Genomic DNA, 19,837 nt, shown 5'->3' on the forward strand with positions numbered 1-19,837 from the left:
CTTATAGTTAACTAGAATGAAGGTACCTTATGGTTAAAGAGAATGAGGGCACCTTACAGTTAACTAGAATGAAGGTACCTTATGGTTAAAGAGAATGAGGGCACCTTACAGTTAACTAGAATGAAGGTACCTTATGGTTAGAAAGAATGAGGGCACCTTATAGTTAAACAGAATGAGTGTACCTTATAGTTATGTAGAATGGGGCTACCTTATAATTAAGTAGAATGAGGGTAACTTATAGTTATGCACAATGAGGATACCTTATGGTTAAAGAGAATGAGGGCGCCTTATAGTTAAACAGAATGAGCGTGCCTTATAGTAAGCAGAATAAAGGTACCTTATGGTTAAGTATATTGAGGCTACTTTACAGTAAAGTAGAATGAAGATAACTTAGAGTGAAGGAGAATGAGGGTATCTTATAGTTAAGTGCAATGAGGGTACTTTATAGTTAAGGAGAGTGAGGGTGCCTTATAGCTTAGTGGAAGGAAGGTACATTGAGGGTACCTTATAGTTAAACAGAATGAGTACCTTATAATTAAGCAGAATGAGGGTACCTTATAGTTAAGCAGAATGAGGGTACCTTATAGTTAAGCAGAATGAGTGTACTTTACTGTTAAGGAGAATGAGGGTACCTTACTGGTTAGTGGAATGAAGGTACCTTATAGATAAGTAGAATAAGTGTACCTTATAGTTAAACAGAATGAGTACCTTATAGTTAAGCAGAATGAGGGTACCTTAGAGTTAAGGAGAATGAAGGTACCTTATTTTTAAACAGAATAAGTACCTTATAATTAAGCAGGATGAAGGTACTTTATAGTTAAGCAGATTGGTTGTACTTTATAGTTGAGAATGAGGGTACCTTATAGCTTAGTGGAATGAAGGTACCTTATAGTTAAGTAGAATTAGGGTACCTTATAGTTAAACAGAATGAGTACCTTATAGTTAAGCAGAATGAGGGTACCTTGGAGTTAAGGAGAATGAAGGTACCTTATTTTTAAACAGAATGAGCACCTTATAATTAAGCAAAATGAGGGTACTTTATAGTTAAGAAGAATGGTTGTACTTTATAGTTAAGGAGAATGAGGGTACCTTATAGCTTAGTGGAATGAGGGTACCTTATGGTTGAGTGGAATAAGAGTACCTTACAGTAAAGTAGAATAAGGGTACCATATAGTTCAATAGAACGAAGGTACCTCACGGTTAAACAGAATGAGAGTACCTTATGGTTAGGTAGAATGAGGGGTACCTTATAGTTTAGTAGGATGAGGGTACCTTATGGTTAAGTAGAATGAGGCTGCCTTATGATTAAGTACAGTGAGGGTACCTTATGGTTAAGTAGAATGAGGGTACCTTAGAGTTAAGTAGAATGAAGTTACCATATGGTTAATTAGAATGAGGGTACCTTATAGTTGGAATGAGGGTACCTTATGGTTAAGTAGAATGAGGGTACCTTACAGTTAAGTAAAATGAGGGTACCTTATGGTTAAGTAGAATGAGGGTACTTTATAGTTAAGCAGAATGATGGTACCTTATAGTTAAGTAGAATGAGTGTACTTTATAGTTAAGTAGAATGAGGGTACCTTATAGTTAAGTGGAATGGGGGTACCTTATGGTTAAGTAGAATGAGTGTACCTTACGGTCAAGTAGAATGAGGGTACTTTATAGTTAGAATGAGGGTACCTTATGGTTAAGCAGAATGAGGGTACCTTATGGTTAAGTAGAATTAGGGTACCTTATAGTTAAGTAGAATAAGGGTACCTTGGTTTCAGCTTCAGGACGGTACATATGGTTACTAGGGTCTGGACTTCCAGCTCGACCATCTCTTATATAACCGTCTTTTTTATGTGAAAGGATTATACGTTCAACTACTCGCTCAACCACTCCGTTGTCTTCTCGGATCTCATTGTGACCCGTTACTACCTTCACTTTAACCTTAGGAATGGAATGGATTACAAAATTTAGGCCAAAGGCCAACCACTGGGAACTAAGAGGTCATTCAGGTGAAAGGGAAATTGAGAGTAAAGGTTTCAATTTTGTAACAGGAGGAAAACCTCGCACCTACACCATGAAACAATTATTAGGAAAGGGTGGAAAATAAGATGGAAGAAAGAGAATATGAACTGAGGTACTGTAAAAGGAATGAAAGGGGTTGCAGCTAGGGGCCTAAGGGAGGCTGCAAAGGAATCTTAAGTAATGCCTACAGTGCACCACGTGAGGTGCACTATGCACCAATACCAAGGGGGAATTTAATCTTTAGCTTCTGGGTTAATAAACATCAGGAACCTGGTTTGTCAACGCCGTCTTGTATTCGCCGGTGGTCACCTTACCAAGAACTGACCAGGCTGGTGCTCACTGCAATTTCTTTACACTGTATCTAATGCCCAGGGGGGGGGGAAATTATATAAAGAGTGGTGACTGCACATCAAATAGTTACATCGAAATGGAAGCTAGAAGTGAATCTAAGAGGTTGAACAACTGAAAAATTACAAAATCCACTGAAATATAATAGACATGGATAACGGATTTCCACTAAATGTTGCATAACGTATCTTGGCTGGTAAGTCGCCCAACGATTTTTAACAAATGAATTTTCTGACTTGGAATTTAGGCCTAGAATTTTGACGCAAGCGCCCTGTATTTCCTTCAAGGTGGATGTTTTTGTCGTAACTTAGTTTGTTAATGCTAAGGTTGAAGGACGGGTAACGCAATGCCCTTAACTAACCAAGGCAGGAGGAGAAAACATTTCTTCTACAAGAAAAATAAATATATCTTGAAAGCAATATGACTTAGCATACGCTCACAAAGCCCTCATCGTCACAAGTGAAAAAATAAATAAACGACCGTAACAGTGAAAAAAGGCAGAGCATACGCCTGGCTTTGTTGTTATAATGATCATTTTAAGATCATTATTATGATCACTGATGCATTATCATGAAACGAACCCAAAGACAATGAATTTTTCTAGCTCACAACCACAACATCAAAATTCCCAGTGGTATACCACTTGCTGAAATCATACCAGCGATGAATAATGTGTCCCTCGTTATATGAAGAATTTTCCGTTTTCCCACGCCAAAGTTTCATTGATTAAACGACCAAACATGAAATAGGACCTGTGAGGTAATCTACAAGTAGATGCTAAGATTCTGAAAATAAAAAATAATGTTATAGAACTATATTTTAGGAAACTAAGGTAACAGGATATAATCTGGAGGAAAGAATGAAGTATTCGCTCAAGTCTAAAAAATACAAAAGAGAAAGATATAATCTGCGCAAAAGAAGGCACAGAGAAGAAAAATGAGATTTACTGGGGAAAGCTCATAATATGTAAAAGTGAGAATATGAAGAGTATATACCATAACTCGTAAAATGAAACGAAGAAGCATAAGCAAATGGTAAAAATAAAATCATTGTAAATGACCAGGGGCAGAGGAGAAGCAGTGGGAAAATCACAAAAACAAGTAAAAAATGCGCCGAAGTTTCTTCAGCGCAATCGAGTTTTCTGTACAGCGTATAATCAAGGCCACCGAAAACAGATCTATCTTTAGGTGGTCTCGTATAATGCTGTATGAGCCGCGGCCCATGAAACTCTCATCTGGCCGTGGTGGCCTGTGTTGTTGCATTGCCAGAGGCACGATTATGGCTACCTTTAACCTTGAATAAAATAAAAACTAATGAGGTTAGAGGGATGCCATTTGGTATGTTTGATGATTGAAGGGTGGATGATCAGCATACCAATTTGCAGCCCTCTAGCCTCAATAGTTTTTAAGATCTGAGGCCGGACAGAAAAAGTGCGGACAAAAAAAAGTGTGGACGGACAGACAAAGCCGGCACAATAGTTTTCTTTTCAGAAAACTAAAAAAAGAGAACAGAAGCAGATTATAAATAGTTGGAATTAGGAGGAAAATTAATAAAAACTGAACACTTTCCAGTTCCTTAAAAAAAAAAAAACCTTGCACTGAATACACACGAGACCAAACACAACCTCTTTATTGCACTAAAGCATTTGGTCTTCCCACGTTCGTTGATAAATGACAATTAGACTGAAAAAATAGTAGCACTGTAGTAATTTATGAAAAAAGAACTACAATGAGTAAATGTCGATTTCTAAGAAAACTCTAATAGGGTGTAAAAGCCTACCGTGTGTTACATAACACATTTAAAGAAAACACAAGTAAAAAATGCGCCGAAGTTTCTTCAGCACAATCGAGTTTTCTGTACAGCGTATAATCAAGACCACCGTAAATAAATCTATCTTTCGGTGGTCTCAGTATAATGCTGTATGAGCCGCGTCCCATGAAACTTTAACTACGGCCCGGTGGTGGCCTATCCTATATCGTTGCCAGAAGCACGATTATGGCTAACTTTAATCTTAAAAAAAAAACTACTGAGGCCAGAGGGCTGCAATTTGGTATGTTTGATGACTGGAAGGTGGATGATCAATATACCAATTTGCAGCCCTCTAGCCTCAGTAGTTTTTACGACCTGAGGGCGAACAGAAAACAGTGCGGATGGACAGACAAAGTCGGCACAAGTTTTCTTTTACAGAAAACTTAAAAAAACTGACCAGTGAGTCTCCTTAAAATAAAACTTACGCCAGAAGCGTCATTGGATAGTATGACCTAACTTGTAAAAAAAAAAAAAAAGTAATGGGGGAAATGTTACTAGGAAGAACTACTACTGAGGAGTAACTGTCGACATTGAAAGGGGATTTTGCTGAGAGAAGAAGCGGATATGAATTTATAAGAGAGGCGCAATAGGGGAATATGTGTAAAAATTTAAAAGAGACAACTCATGAGAAAAGCATTTTGTATGAGTACATGCTTTTATTAAAGTACGAGTTAAAAGAGGAGTCACTGGCGAGTAAATATTTATGTTTAAGGAAAATGCTTATGAGAGGAAAAGCTACTGTAAGGTAAACACCTAGCTCATTTTAAAATAGAGTGAAGTAAACACCTGGCTCATATTAAAATACAGTGAAGTAAACACCTGGCTCATTTTAAAATAGAGTGAAGTAAACACCTGGCTCATATTAAAATACAGTGAAGTAAACACCTGGCTCATATTAAAATACAGCGAAGTAAACACCTGGCTTATTTTAAAATAGAGTGAAGTAAACACCTGGCTCATATTAAAATACAGTGAAGTAAACACCTGGCTCATATTAAAATACAGTGAAGTAAACACCTGGCTCATATTAAAATACAGTGAAGTAAACACCTAGCTCATATTAAAATACATTGAAGTAAACACCTGGCTCATTTTAAAATAGAGTGAAGTAAACACCTAGCTCATATTAAAATACACAAATGGCAACACCTAGCTCATTTAAAACAGGAGTGAAGTAAACACCTGGCTCATATTAAATACAGTGAAATGAAACACCTGGCTCATATTAAAATACAGTGAAGTAAACACCTGGCTCATTTTAAAATAGAGTGGGGAAGTAAACACCTAGCTCATATTAAATACAGTGAAGTAAACACTTGGATTCATATTAAAATACAGTAGATAAACACTGGCTCATATTAAAATACAGTGAAGTAAACACCTAGCTCATATTAAAATACAGTGAAGTAAACACCTAGCTCATATTGAAATACAGGAAGTAAACACCTGGCTCATATTAAAATACAGGAAGTAAAACACCTGGCTCATTTACAATAGAGTGAAGTAAACACCTAGCTCATATTAAAATACAGTGAAGTAAACACCTGGCTCATATTAAAATACAGTGAAGTAAACACCTAGCTCATTTTAAAATAGAGTGAAGTAAACACCTGGCTCATATTAAAATACAGTGAAGTAAACACCTAGCTCATTTTAAAAATAGAGGCAAGTAAACACCTGGCTCATATTAAAATACAGATGAAGTAAACACCCTAGCTCATTTTAAAAATAGAGTGAAGTAACACCTGGCTCATATTAAAATACAGTGAAGTAAAACACTGGCTCATATTAAAAATACAGTGAAGTAAACACCTAGCTCATATTAAAATACAGAAGTAAACACCTAGCTCATGTTAAAATACAGTGAAGTAAACACCAAGCTCATATTAAAATACAGTAAGTAAACACCTAGCTCATATTAAAATACACAATGAAGTAAACACCTAGCTCATTTTTAAAATAGAGTGATAAACACCTGCTCATATTAAAATACAGTGAAGTAAACACTAAGCTCATATTAAAAATACAGTGAAGTAAACACCTAGCTCATTTTAAAATACAGTGAAGTAAACACCTAGCTCATTTTAAAATAGAGTGAAGTAAACACCTGGCTCATATTAAAATACAGTGAAGTAAACACCTGGCTCATATTAAAATACAGTGAAGTAAACACCTAGCTCATATTAAAATACAGTGAAGTAAACACCTAGCTCATATTAAAATACAGTGAAGTAAACACCTGGCTCATATTAAAATACAGTGAAGTAAACACCTGGCTCATATTAAAATACAGTGAAGTAAACACCTAGCTTATTTTAAAACAGAGTGAAGTAAACACCTGGCTCATATTAAAATAGAGTGAAGTAAACACCTGGCTCATATTAAAATACAGTGAAGTTAACACCTAGATCATATTAAAATACAGTGAAGTAAACACCTGGCTCATATTAAAATACAGTGAAGTAAACGCGTAGTTCATTAAAATACAAGTTATGAGACAAATAAGTACTAATGCGAAATATGCGTTCATATTACAAAAAGAAAATGACAGCTCACAAGAAACGCGCTACTTGGTAGTAAGCGCCAGTCTTGAAAAAACAACTCATAGAGAAACAAAAGCTATTGGGAATAAGCCACGATATTTAAAAAGCCTCACTTGACAGAGAGCGCTACTACGGACTAAAAGTAGATATTTAAAAAGTTAACATTAGAAGACAAACTTCAACCTTCACAATATAACATTAGCCGCCGGGAAAGAGATACTTGACTGTTGAGTTCCCAACTTACCGTTTACGTTTTAGCGCGAGATTTATTGCCAGCGACAATATTTTGCCACATGTGTTACCATTTTACCATTTACATCTTAACGCGAGGAATCAACGCGTGAAATAGACCTCAAGTACGAGAGGAGGGACGTCACGTCTCACGTCCCCCACCCCGCAACCACCACTCTACCCAAGAGTCATAAAGGTTATGGCATCACTCGAATGGTAAAAGATAAACGACTTTAGGAGACCGCTTTTTCTAAACCAAGCTCCCAGACTCGAGGGATTTTAGCGCAGCTCGTATCATTAGTCGTAAGTAATGGCGGTGAGGATCGTCTTACAAAGGCTGTTACTCTCTCTCTCTCTCTCTCTCTCTCTCTCTCTCTCTCTCTCTCTCTCTCTCTCTCTCTCTCTCTCTCTCCTCGTTCTCTGGGTGTCATTGGAGATGAAGCTGGGAGGGACGTTTTAAGAATCTCCACATTAATATCATAATTAAATGTGTGTGTGTGGTTACTGATGCATGTCTTCTACTCCAGTAGACTGGGCGTACATGCGTGTGCTTACCCGTGCGCGCCCATGTGCGCGTGCGTGTGTGCGCAGTCTGGGTGTACATGGGTGAATTTTTTTTTTTTTTTTTTTGAGAGAGAGAGGGGAACCACTCGTATTCGTGTGAAGATTCCGAGACCTTTCTTCTTTCCCCAACCCCCACCACAGCAGTGACCTTACCTCGGACCAAATATTGACCTACGCTTTTCCGGAGGGTGAGGTCATAGGTCAAGAATATCTAAGTCGCACTAAGAGCCTTCGAGGACCGGCCAGAGCACCCGTCTCTCAAGACCGATTGAGCGACTTAAGATCTCAGTCCCCCTTTGATGTCGGCGGCCTTTCACACAGTTCCTCGAAGAGACTCCGTAAACCATTTAATTTTCATCTTATACTCTCTCTCTCTCTCTCTCTCTCTCTCTCTCTCTCTCTCTCTTTGAGGAGTGTGTGTGCGTGCGCGTGTGCGTGCGCGTGTGTTTACGTACATATATGGAAGTATAAAGTCTGATTGAATGCACCTATTTAATTAAATAAAGCAACAAGGTTCTCGCATATATATATATATATATATATATATATATATATATATATATATATATATATATATATATTATAATATATATATATATACATGGAGAACACGGCCACGAGGAATTGAAAACAACGTGAAGTGCAAACCTTTCCATACACGACATTGCAAGCCATATACTCTATTCGTATTATAATATATCATGTTACTCCCATGATAGAAGTTTAAACATAAATATATTTAAGTATATATATACATTTTATATGAATAATACATATATATATATATATATATATATATATATATATATATATATATAATATATATATATATATATATATATATATATATATATATATGCGCATCTTTCTTCATCCTCAAAACCACAAACAGCTAAAAAATATGAAGATTATTATAGAGTATACAGAGGTTTATAAACGTTCAACAATACTGTTCATACGTTATATTAGGTTCCCTTTCTTTGCCTCCAGTTCAGTAAAAAAAAAACTATAATCTTATCCATATCTCTTCCATTTTCCCCTCCTCTTATCTTTATCAGATTTATTGTTTCTCTTTTACCTACCATTTTCTATCACAAAATCCTAAACTCTCTTCATACTTTACTCCTCTGCCTTCCTTTTCATTTTCTTTCCCACCAGTTTACCCTTATCTCTTTCTCCTTCCTTATCTTCCCTATTACTCTACCCTCCCCTCCTTTTATTTTCCCCACTCTTCCCCTACCACCCAAACACACCCTCGACGAGGATCTGCGAGAAATCCCCATCTTGTCCCTCCATCACCCAGGGGAGGACTCCGGGCTGTGTGTTTAGCCCCGCCGCTGGAGAGGGCCATGTTTGATGGATGTTTGATCAGTGTTTGTCGGTTTTTAGCCCCCTTATCGCCTCTAAATTACAACCCGTGCCACGTGCGAGAGAGAGAGAGAGAGAGAGAGAGAGAGAGAGAGAGAGAGAGAGGCCACGTGGCGCCACGTCAAGCGTGGCCGTCCAAATACCGTCTGGAAAAATCGGGGACACGTACGAACGCGTCTCCGGTGTGAACGTTTGGAGGCGGTGGGTGAGGGCATCGCCGAGGCTACTGGGACGGGGAAGCCAAGCGCCTTCTGTTGCCCAGACCCAGAGAAGACAAGATAAAGGAAGGAAAAAGGATGAGGCTTAACTCCGAAGTGCGAGGCACACCCGCCTTTTATTCCCGGAGGGTTACGAGAATCTGGGAAAACGGAGGCAGGAGGAAAATGTCAAAGCCTGGAAGAAATTTCCATTGCTTAAGGAATGGATTCCGTTTTAATTTTAATTTTAATTATAGAAATGTAAATACGAAAACCATGCATATACGAGTACATAGGTATAAACAAATACACGCACATATAGCATAACGGCAACCATCTCAAATCATCATGGCCTTTACCGTGCGACACTAAAGACTTCTGTGAAACTCCGCCACTCATGTCTTCCTGCGCTTGTGCTTTCATCAATCTCCACTAATCTCCAATTTACCATCTAATGGCTCTCATCCAAGCGGGTCGAGATCCTCCAGCTCTTCGGGAATTTGGCTTCCAAAAATTAAAACCATACAGAAAAATCATAAACAAAACGGCAATTGTTAGAACTAACGAGAAGGAATATTCTGAAAGGGAACTTCTGAAAATCAAAGCAATGTTGAACAAACCCAAGGCATGGCTGTCCCAGTCGTGATGTAGTTATTCCACATATACCATATCCAATGCATAAAAAGCAACACCGCTCGGGCTGACAACAGCCCCTCCCCCCGCCCCACAAACCTCACACACAGGCATACACACACACACACACACGTGCACACCCACACAAACGAAAAAGAAAATGAAAATAGATGGAAAGCCAGAAGGAAAGACGAAAAGGACAATGCAAACACGCAAATAAATGCAAGCGGAGAGAGAGAGAGAGAGAGAGAGAGAGAGAGAGAGAGAGAGAGAGAGAGAGAGAGAGAGAGCCAGCCAAAAGGCACGTAAAGAGGAGGTAGCAGAGGAAGAATGAAAGACGGACGCGAATTGTCAGGGAAAGAAGGTGGACACAGGGAAAGTGATACACCGAAACCCAATGGAATACCAAATACAAGAAAAATGATGTAATGGAAAAAGGAAGGTCTCCGCACCCTCGCTTTGCCCCTCTTCCCTCTCCCCTCTCCCCCTCCCCCTCCTGTGTAGTATCTTTCCTCTCCGCCCCGAAACACCACCTCTTCTTCCCCTTCGAAACCACTGACAAATGAGTTTTCGGCACGTGCCTCTAACCCTCTCTTCCTCTCTCTCTCTCTCTCTCTCTCTCTCTCTCTCTCTCTCTCCCCATGGATCGTTGGCCGCCGTTGTTGTGACGCCACTTTGTGACACTTCTACAGTCACCACTACTACTAATAAAAACTATTAATATTACTTTCGCTCTCTCGCCTTTTTGTAGTTGACCACTTTAGTTTGGACGCCAGTTTATTCTGTTCAAACTGACCTCTCTCTCTCTCTCTCTCTTTCTCTCTCTCTCTCTCTGTCACGCTCTTTCATTTCGGTGCTGACCACTGTTGTTGTGACGCCAGTTTGTACTCGCTACTATAGCACTATCTCTTTTACTCTCTCTACATGGAATATCAAGGCAATTTGCTCAAGACTGGTATTTTCTTAAACAACGATATGTTCGACCTATGCCGTTCATAGTATGACTGGCGTTCGTAATCGTACAATTTGATTTTTTTTTTTTTTATCAATATAACTTAGCCATTTATAAAACTTTTAATCTACGTTTCAAATTTATCAAATTTATCTTTTTTCTTTTAAGTATAGGAGGCGCTGCAGTGATATGTACTCTCGATCCCTGTCCCAATGCGTCTGAACTCAGAAATACCGCCAGCGTCATTGTCGAAATTATGCAACGTTAATTCCGAAGAAGAGAGATAACATGCTAAAATAACAATGAGGTTCCTAATCGTATTTTATCATTTTGCTTTGTATGGAAATTTTCATAGACCATCTACATTATATAATTTCAACGTTTTTGAAAAAGGCCGCTTCCTTGAAAGGAGTATAAAAGGAATATAAAATTGAGGACAAAGGCCAAGCGCTGGGAACCTACGAGGTCATTCAGCGCTGAAAGAGAAATTGAGTAAAATGTTTTCAAGGTGCAACAGGAGGAAAACTGCGCAGTTGCACAATGAAACAATTGTTAGGAGAGGGTGGAAAGTGAGATGGAAGAAAGAGAAAATGAAAGGAAGGTCCAGTAAAAGGAATGGAACGGGTCGCAGCTAGGGGACAAAGGAACGCTGCAGAGAACCTTAAGTAATGCCTACAGCGCATCGTGTGAGGTGCACTGACGGCACTGCCCTTCTACGGGGAGCCTTGAGGAGTTACCTCCAAGATAAACAAGACAGCAGTTGTTGTCATTTTCATTCTCTCATGACAAAGATTATACCGATGTGAAACAGATTATGGAGACTCTATATAAGATTCAATCCTACGCAACGTGCTCATCAGCAGCGCGTCAATGATCCCACTTCAATGGCATATGCTAATCATCTCTGTTTGGAATGTCTTCATCGTATCTGATCAATATGACTCATTCTGACTCCTTTACGGCTCCGTGATAGCGCTGTCATAACTGTACTTGATGTATGCGGCACTTTTATTCTGACAATCCTGTCAAACCATGAGTAGCAATTCCATTAATATATATCTTTATTTGTTGTTTTTATTGAGGAACTTACAATTCCACTAATTTCACGTGGCGTTTGTAGGTCAAATATTTGAAAAAGCATTGTATACAAATTCCTGGATAATTGTGCAATTTGCATAATACCTGGTTAGTCTTAGGACATTCCTACGGCTATTTCTCCCTTACACTTCTTCCATATTTGAATTATTGATTTTATTTTTTAGTATCTTTAGGTGAAAAAAAACAGAAAACCATTAGTATTTATTTCATTTGGTACTTGCAAATCACTCCTTTCAAACGTAATATAAATATTACGCTAAAAAAGGAGTGGTTTGCAAGAGCTAAGTAAAACACTAATGGCTGTCCTTTTTTTCAAGTGGAAAATACTAAAAGTCAACAATTTCTGTGTGGAGGTAGTGTTAGAATGAAAGGGTCTTACCCCAACTGTGCTAATAGCACCAGGCTTTATACAAACGACTCAGTTATCCAGGAATTTGTAAATAATGCTTTTTCAAATATTTGGCTTACAAACACCATGTGATATTAATGGAATTGTAAGTTCCTCACACATTACAAAAATAAATATAATCATTAATGATATTGCTACTCATGGTTTGACAGACGTGTGAGAATAAAAGTGCCTCATATATCAAGTCCAGTTACTACAATGCTACCAAGGCGTCATAGTGGTGTCAGAATGAAAGGGTCTTATTCATAAAGACAGAGGCCAAGCGCTGGGACCTCTGAGGTCATTCAGTGCTGAAAGGGACATTGACAGTGATAAGGTTTCAAAGGTGTAACAGGAGTAAAGCCTCCAGACATAGATGATTAGCTTGTCCAGACTTTATGCATATGACCAAGTCATCCAGGAATTTGTCAATAGAACAGAATGCAGAATTTAGGCCAAATGCTAAGCGCTGGGACCTATTAGGTTATTTAGCGCTGAAAGGGACAATGACAGTACGATGGTATGATAGGTGTAACAGGAGGAAATCCTCCCAGTTGCATTATGAAACAATTGTTAGAGAGGGTGGAAAGTCAGAGAATATGAACGGAGGTACAGTAAATGGAATGGAAAAGGTTGCAGCCAGGGGAAGAAGGAACGCTGCAAAGACCCTTAAGTAATGCGTACAGTGCACCACGTGAGGTTCACTGGCGGCTCTAACCCCCCTACGGGTAGGAATTTGTAAATAATGTAAATTTGTGAGCTCCATGATAAGAGCCAAAAACGCCTCATCCCCGTTCATGTATTTTTTTCTCTCTCCCTCTCTTGCTTAGCAGGACAAAGAAACCATCAGGTCTTTTATCGGTCCCCTCCCTCCCCATTCCAGTTTTACAGAGACGAGACCGGGTCCTCCTGTTTATTGCAACTGGAGATCAGAGTTTTACCGCTGGTTGGATCTCTTCATTATTCGCCGAAACAAAAGAGCTTCGGCGGATGTCGGATGCCCCCCCTTTTCTGGGACGTCCGAGCATAACGACTTTTCGTTTTGACATTTAATTTGTTTATGTAATCCGCTCCGATGCTTATGCCCCATTCTCTTGGGCTCTCTCATTTACATTGGCGAATACCAGCTTGCATCAATATTTTCAAATGTCGCCCTGTGTTTTTATTCATTTTTCTTACCTTCAATTCGCATTCGTTTATCTTATTTGATATCAGTTTATATCTATCTGCTCACACCGTATATAAAATAGTACTTGTTAACTCTTCTAATCTCGTCTTGTATTGATTTTTTTTCAGGTATTAACTTGTGTTGGTATTTTCACATAGAAATAAGTTAAATTTTTTGTTTTCAGTTCTCTTTTCTGATGTTAATTTTTTGTTTTCAATTATCATTTCTTAGATTAACTTAAACAAGAAACTTGTTCGACTGACAACGACCGGCATTCTTGTTATTGTAACTGATTTCACAGATGTAATGCGAATCAACGAATCTTGTGAGTCGAATATTATTGATTAACTGAGTCAGGCTATTATTTATGTATTAATTTTTTTCTCTTCGGTCTGTTTGTCTACTTTTGCAAACGATTTTTCATGTCTGTGGAAGATCTGCTAAAAGGTTTAGCCTATATCATGTAAATATGTTAACATGTTGAATAACAATAATAATAATAATACTAATAATAAAATTTGAGTGGATCTTTATTGTTTGTCCGCCCTGGCTGGGGGCGGGGTAGGTAGGGGGGACACGACACATCCACCCTCCTCCTGCAAACCTGTTTGTCTGCCCCGGCTGGGGGCGGGGTAGGTAGGGGATCGGGAGGGTAGGGGAGACATGACACATCCACCCTCCTCCTGTAAACCTGTTTGTGTAGGTAGGGGATCGGGAGGGTAGGGGAGACATGACACATCCACCCTCCTCCTGTAAACCTGTTTGTCCGCCCCGGCTGGGGGCGCGGTAGGTAGGGGATCGGGAGGGTAGGGGAGACATCACGGGCAGCGCCGGGTTCCAGCGCAGCGTATAGTGCACGCCATCAAGCTCGTAATAATATAATAATAATAATCTAGTTGATACAATGGAAGTACAGAAAAAAAATCTCTAGATGATAACAGTCGCTTTGTTCTGGGAGCCTGATGATCCATCATAATAGACTACTTGGAAGAAGGCTAAACTATTAATGAAGAGTGTTGAGAATCAGGACTATAACAGTTAAAAAAAATATATGAAACTGCTCAGATGGCAGTGCTGAAGTGACCAGCTGTGGCTTTGAATTGGTGCCTCATGCCCCTTGCTAACCCGACCTGGCACCCTGCCGTGGCTTCCACCTGTCTCCTTAACTCAAACTGCACCTGAGTACACTGGCTGGTGGAAAACATGTAAGACTGTCTTTCTCCAGAGACGCCTTCTAGTGCAGGTACAGCTCTAAAAGACACAGGACACGAACCAACTGAATAATGTCGATATCTGAAAGGTTCCGTGAGTGATCTGAAATATCCAGGCTGAGATCTAAAGCGTCAATTATTATCATTGTTATATTATTATTCAGTAGACTGGATTGGGTTGGAATATAGAGTTTAGGCCAAAGGCCAAGCACTGGGACCTATGACGTCATTCAGCGCTGGAAAAAAAATTAAGAGTAGGTACGTTTGAAAGGTGTAACAGGAGGTAAACCTCGCAGCTGCATTATGAAATAATTGTTAGCAGAGGGTGGATAGCAAGATGGAAGAAAGATAATATGAACAGAGGTACAGTATAAGAAACGAAAGGGGTTAGAGCTAGGGGCCGAAGGGACGCTTCAAAGAACCTTTAGTAAAGCCTACAGTACACCCCGTGAGGTGCACTGACGGAATTAGCCCTCTACGGGGATTACTCAGTAGATGAAACCTATTCACATGGAACAAACCCACTGGGGCCATTAACTTGAAATTCAGCCTTGCACATATTAAATGTTTTTCGTGCTTATATTACCTGGAAGATGTCATCCATGAATATTTCAAAAACATGCTCGTTAAAATCCGGTCATTCTTCAGGTATTCTGCTAAGGCACACATACACACACAAAGACTGATAGGGGTGAAAATAACCTCCTTATACAGTAATACAAGGCGCATGTATAAAAATTCAAGAAGCAGAGTATTCTCTCTCCCTCTCTAAGTGTAATGTTTCTAAGGCCCTAAACCGTACAATGCAATGCTTAGTCATCCTCCTCCTCTCTCTATAAATAAAATATAACGAAAGAACAAAATATTTTTCCTATAAAAGAAGTTCTAAAAGAGTGAAGTTCTAAAAGAGTGATGGGTAATAATTTCTCTCTCTCTCTCTCTCTCTCTTCCATGTGCAGTGTTTCTAAAGCCATAACCCGGACAATGTAACGACTCTCAGTCCAATCGCGGAGTGCCACCTCCTCCTCCCCCTCCTTTTCCTCCACGTCCCCCGGAGGGCCTTTGGCACTGGCAGTGCCATTCGTCATGCACTGATCTGCACAGCCGTCAGGAGGCTCGCCCCCAAGACTAATAGCATATCAAAGGGCCGCTCCATGACAAAAGACCCTTAGCGAACTAGACAAACATATTTACATACTCTCGCCAAATGCTTTCAAAACATTCTTTTCAGATCGGGGCTCGGGGGACAGACAGCTGTGACGTCATGGGCCAAAGTCATATTATATTGAGCTGGGTTGGTTTTTTTTTTTTTTTTTTTTTTTTTTTGACATGACTAGGCATCTCTCTCTCTCTCTCTCTCTCTCTCTCTCTCTCTCTCTCTCTCTCACATCATCATCATAATCGTCATTTTTTATAATTCTAATTCAATACCGATGAAAAATATGCCATTTTCAATAAATAAAAAAAAGTAAAGCTAAGGAAAATGCATATATATACAACCCCTCATGAAAAGTTTGCATATATATATTTATAAAAATATATAATATAAATATATATGTGTATATAATATATATATACAGTATATATATATATATATATATATATATATATATATATATATATATATATATACAAACACACCTACACACACACATATACGTTCTTCACTGGAGGGGTGAGTAGAGCTCCCGGCTGGAACACTGTTGGCCCAGCGTTCGACTCTCCGACCGGCCAACGAAGAATTAGAGGAATTTATTTCTGGTGACAGAAATTCATTTCGCGTCATTATGTGGTTCGGATTCCACAATAAGCTGTAGGTCCCATTGCTAGGTAACCAGTTGGTTCTTAGCCACGTAAAATAAATCTAATCCTTCGGGCCAGCCCTAGGAGAGCTGTTAATCAGCTCAGTGGTCCGGTTAAACTAAGATATACTCAAACTTATTTACAAACATATACATATATGTTTGCAAACATACATATACATATATATACAGTATATATACATATATATACATTATATATACATATGTATATACATATATATACAGTATATCGCTCCATCATTACAAGACTGTCGTAACTCCAAAATCTTGATTTTTCAGGAGAAGCGTTTTAAAGTTTCAAAGTCCTATAACTTTAACAATTTTACCCAAAGCACACTCAAGTGGAACCCTATTTATCTAATTATGATAGTAAGTTTTGTTGCTTTGGGTAAAATTGTTAAAGATAGACTTTGAAACTTTAAAACGCTTCTCCTGAAAAATCAAGATTTTGGAGTTACGACAGTCTTGTAATGATGGAGCGATATATACTGTATATATATATATATATATATATATATATATATATATATATATATATATATATATATATATATATATATATATATATATATATATATATATATATATATACATACATACATACATACATACATACATACATACATACATACATACATACATACATACATACATACATACATACATACATACATGCATACATACATACATACATACATACATACATACATACATACATGTATATATTTTTTTTCTTTAAAATTAAAGCTCCTTTAACAACAACCAGTTTTGCGGTCGACGTCTGCCATTTTCCTATAGGCCTGGCTTCCTTCTGGTATCATCGAGTTTACCCAACCGATGACTAATTAAAATTAAAAGTTACTAACAGTTATTTGCAAGTCTTCTCCTAACAAATCCTACCGCAACGTTCGTTCAGTAATATTTCGTAAATACGTCATTACCCCTGCTTCTTAAATTTACAGGTAATGAGGTCCTGGCCTACACGATTCTTCAATAAAAGTTACCCGTACGCTGCTCTGGCTTATCATATGTAACGTACCGACTGCGTGAGACTTTTCCGAAATACTGAACCTTCGGTATTTTCTTTCTTCCATCTTACTTTCCACCCTCTCCTAACAATGTTGTTTCACAGTGCGGCTGCGAGGTTTTCCTCTCGTTACACTTTCTAAACCTCCTTTACTCTCAATTTTCCTTCCAGCTCAGAATGACCTCGTAGGTACCAGTGCTTGGCCTTTGGCGTTAATTTTATATTCGGTATGGAATGGAATACAAAATTAATGCCAAAGTCCAAGCGCTGGTACCTACGAGGTCATTCTGAGCTCAGTGGTCTGGTAAAACTAAGGTATACTTAACATTCTGAGCTGAAAGGAAAATTGAGAGTAAAGGAGGCTTAGAAAGTGTAACAGGAGGAAAACCTCCCAGTTGCTCTATGAAACAATGTTGTTAGGAAAGGGTGGAAAGGAAGATGGAAGAAAATATGAACGGAGGTATAGCAAAAAGAATGAAAGGGGTTTGCAGCTATAGGGGCCGAAGGGACGCTGCAAACAACCATACCTACAGTGCACTGCATGAGGCGCACTGACGGCGTTACCGCCACTACAGGGACTGAATCTTCGGTATTTTTCCGAAGTGAAGCGAAACAGACAGATTTTGTACAAAGCCTTCGCACAACGCCCGTCCCTTGGGAGATCGTAAATCCTGCTAAATGATCTTCCGACAGAAATGCGTTGTACTCTCTCCGTCTAATGAAACCGACAAGGACGATTGCAGGTCCATGTAAAATGGTCAATGATAAACTAAGCCCGAAAAACGCCAGTAATAAAATAGGCTTTTCATATATGGTGGTAAAGTCGGTAATAAATTGTGATAAAATAGGCTGTAAAACAATACCTGTAACAAAATAGGCTGCAAAATATCCCATGATAAAATTAACTGAAAAATATCCTTTGATAAAATAGTTTTTAACATACGAGATAAAACTGTCTGTTAATGTAAATATGGGAAAACGAGTTGTAAAATTTTCCATAATAAAATGTGTTGTTGAATAATTTGTGATAAAACAGCGTGCAAGATAACCTGTGACAAAAGTCTGCAAAATAGTGCAAGATAAAAATACTGAAATGGCTTGCGCTCAAATAAGACGTAAATTAGCAGCTGATAAAATATTTGTCAACAAGAGTCTATGATGCAAAAGTCTAAAATAGTTGTGATAAAATACTCTGAGAATATCCTGTGATAAAACACTCTGATACCCTGTGAAACAATACTCTAAAAATATCCTGTGATACAATACTCTGGAAATAACCTGTGATAAAATACTCTGAAAATATCCCGTGATAAAATATTCTGACAATATCCTGTGATAAAATACTCTGAAAATTTCCCGTGATAAAATGCTCTGAAAATATCCTGTGACGCAATAGGCTTTAAAACAGAAAGTGAAGGAGTAAACTATAAAAAATCCTGTGATAAATAGGGTGTAAAATACCCTGGGATAAAACAGACGATGACAGGTTTTGATAAAATAAGCTGTAAAATACCCAGCAAAAAAAATAGGCTGTAAAATATACTGGAATCACGTTGTAAAATAGGCAGAAAGACAGCCAGCAAGCATAAATTGATAAAATGAGCCTTGCCAATTTTTTCATCTTTCTATTTCTTCATTGAATAAACTATCCCCAAGTCTTATGACATCGCATTCCGCAAAACCAGTCTTTTAGAATAGAATAGAACACAGAATTTGGGCCAAAGGCCAAGCACTGGGACCGATGAGGTCATTCAGCGCTGAAAGAGAAATTGACAGTGAGAAGGTCTGAAGGGTGCAACAGGAGCAAAACCTCGCAGTTGCAAATTGCAGCAATTGTTAGAGAGAGTGGAACGTCAGATGGAAGAAAAGAGAATTTGAACGGAGGTACAGTAAAAGGGGCCTAAGGAAGGGACGCTGCAAGACCATTAGGTAACGCCTACAGTGCGCCACGTGAGGTGCAGTGACAGCACTATCTCCCAACGGGGGCCACCAATCTTTTAGAGTGATGAAGTATGCCATAATTTTTTGCAGACCTTACATATCCTCTTACGCAAATCAGAGCGATGTCTCATTAAATCGTGCCGGGCACAAGTTACCTAAATCGACGTCTGCTCATGCGAATTATGAGGTCGTTGTCATATGATTTAATGATGATCATGATGATTACGTTGTCATCATTTTAGCTGTATGACGAAGGTTCTATCAACGTTACATGGCCGTTTGTTACTTGCAGAAATGAACGTGACAATTGTGCGATTATAAATACTGCGATGAGAGTTAAATTTCTAATATCTCTTTACCATAAATTTAACTGGAGACATTTAAGTGCAGTAGATATTTTTGATCGTTACAATTCTTATCAGTAAGGTCTATTAATCTATATTCCCCCCCCCTTCTTTTTTTTTACGTTTCTCGTTTATATTCACATTTATTTTCAGTCATTACAACGAAATGTGATTCGAAC

At 38.5% G+C, this 19,837-nt stretch overlaps 1 long non-coding RNA gene across 3 annotated transcripts in view; it reads right to left on the bottom strand.

The window, feature by feature from the left end:
- The window catches only part of LOC136836390 (uncharacterized), a 467,691-nt gene that overhangs the window by 198,216 nt on the left and 249,638 nt on the right, over positions 1-19,837 (bottom strand). The gene's annotated exons all lie outside the window — the stretch shown is intronic.

Source organism: Macrobrachium rosenbergii, chromosome 56 (genome assembly GCF_040412425.1).
Source record: "Macrobrachium rosenbergii isolate ZJJX-2024 chromosome 56, ASM4041242v1, whole genome shotgun sequence".
Taxonomy (NCBI): domain Eukaryota; kingdom Metazoa; phylum Arthropoda; class Malacostraca; order Decapoda; family Palaemonidae; genus Macrobrachium; species Macrobrachium rosenbergii.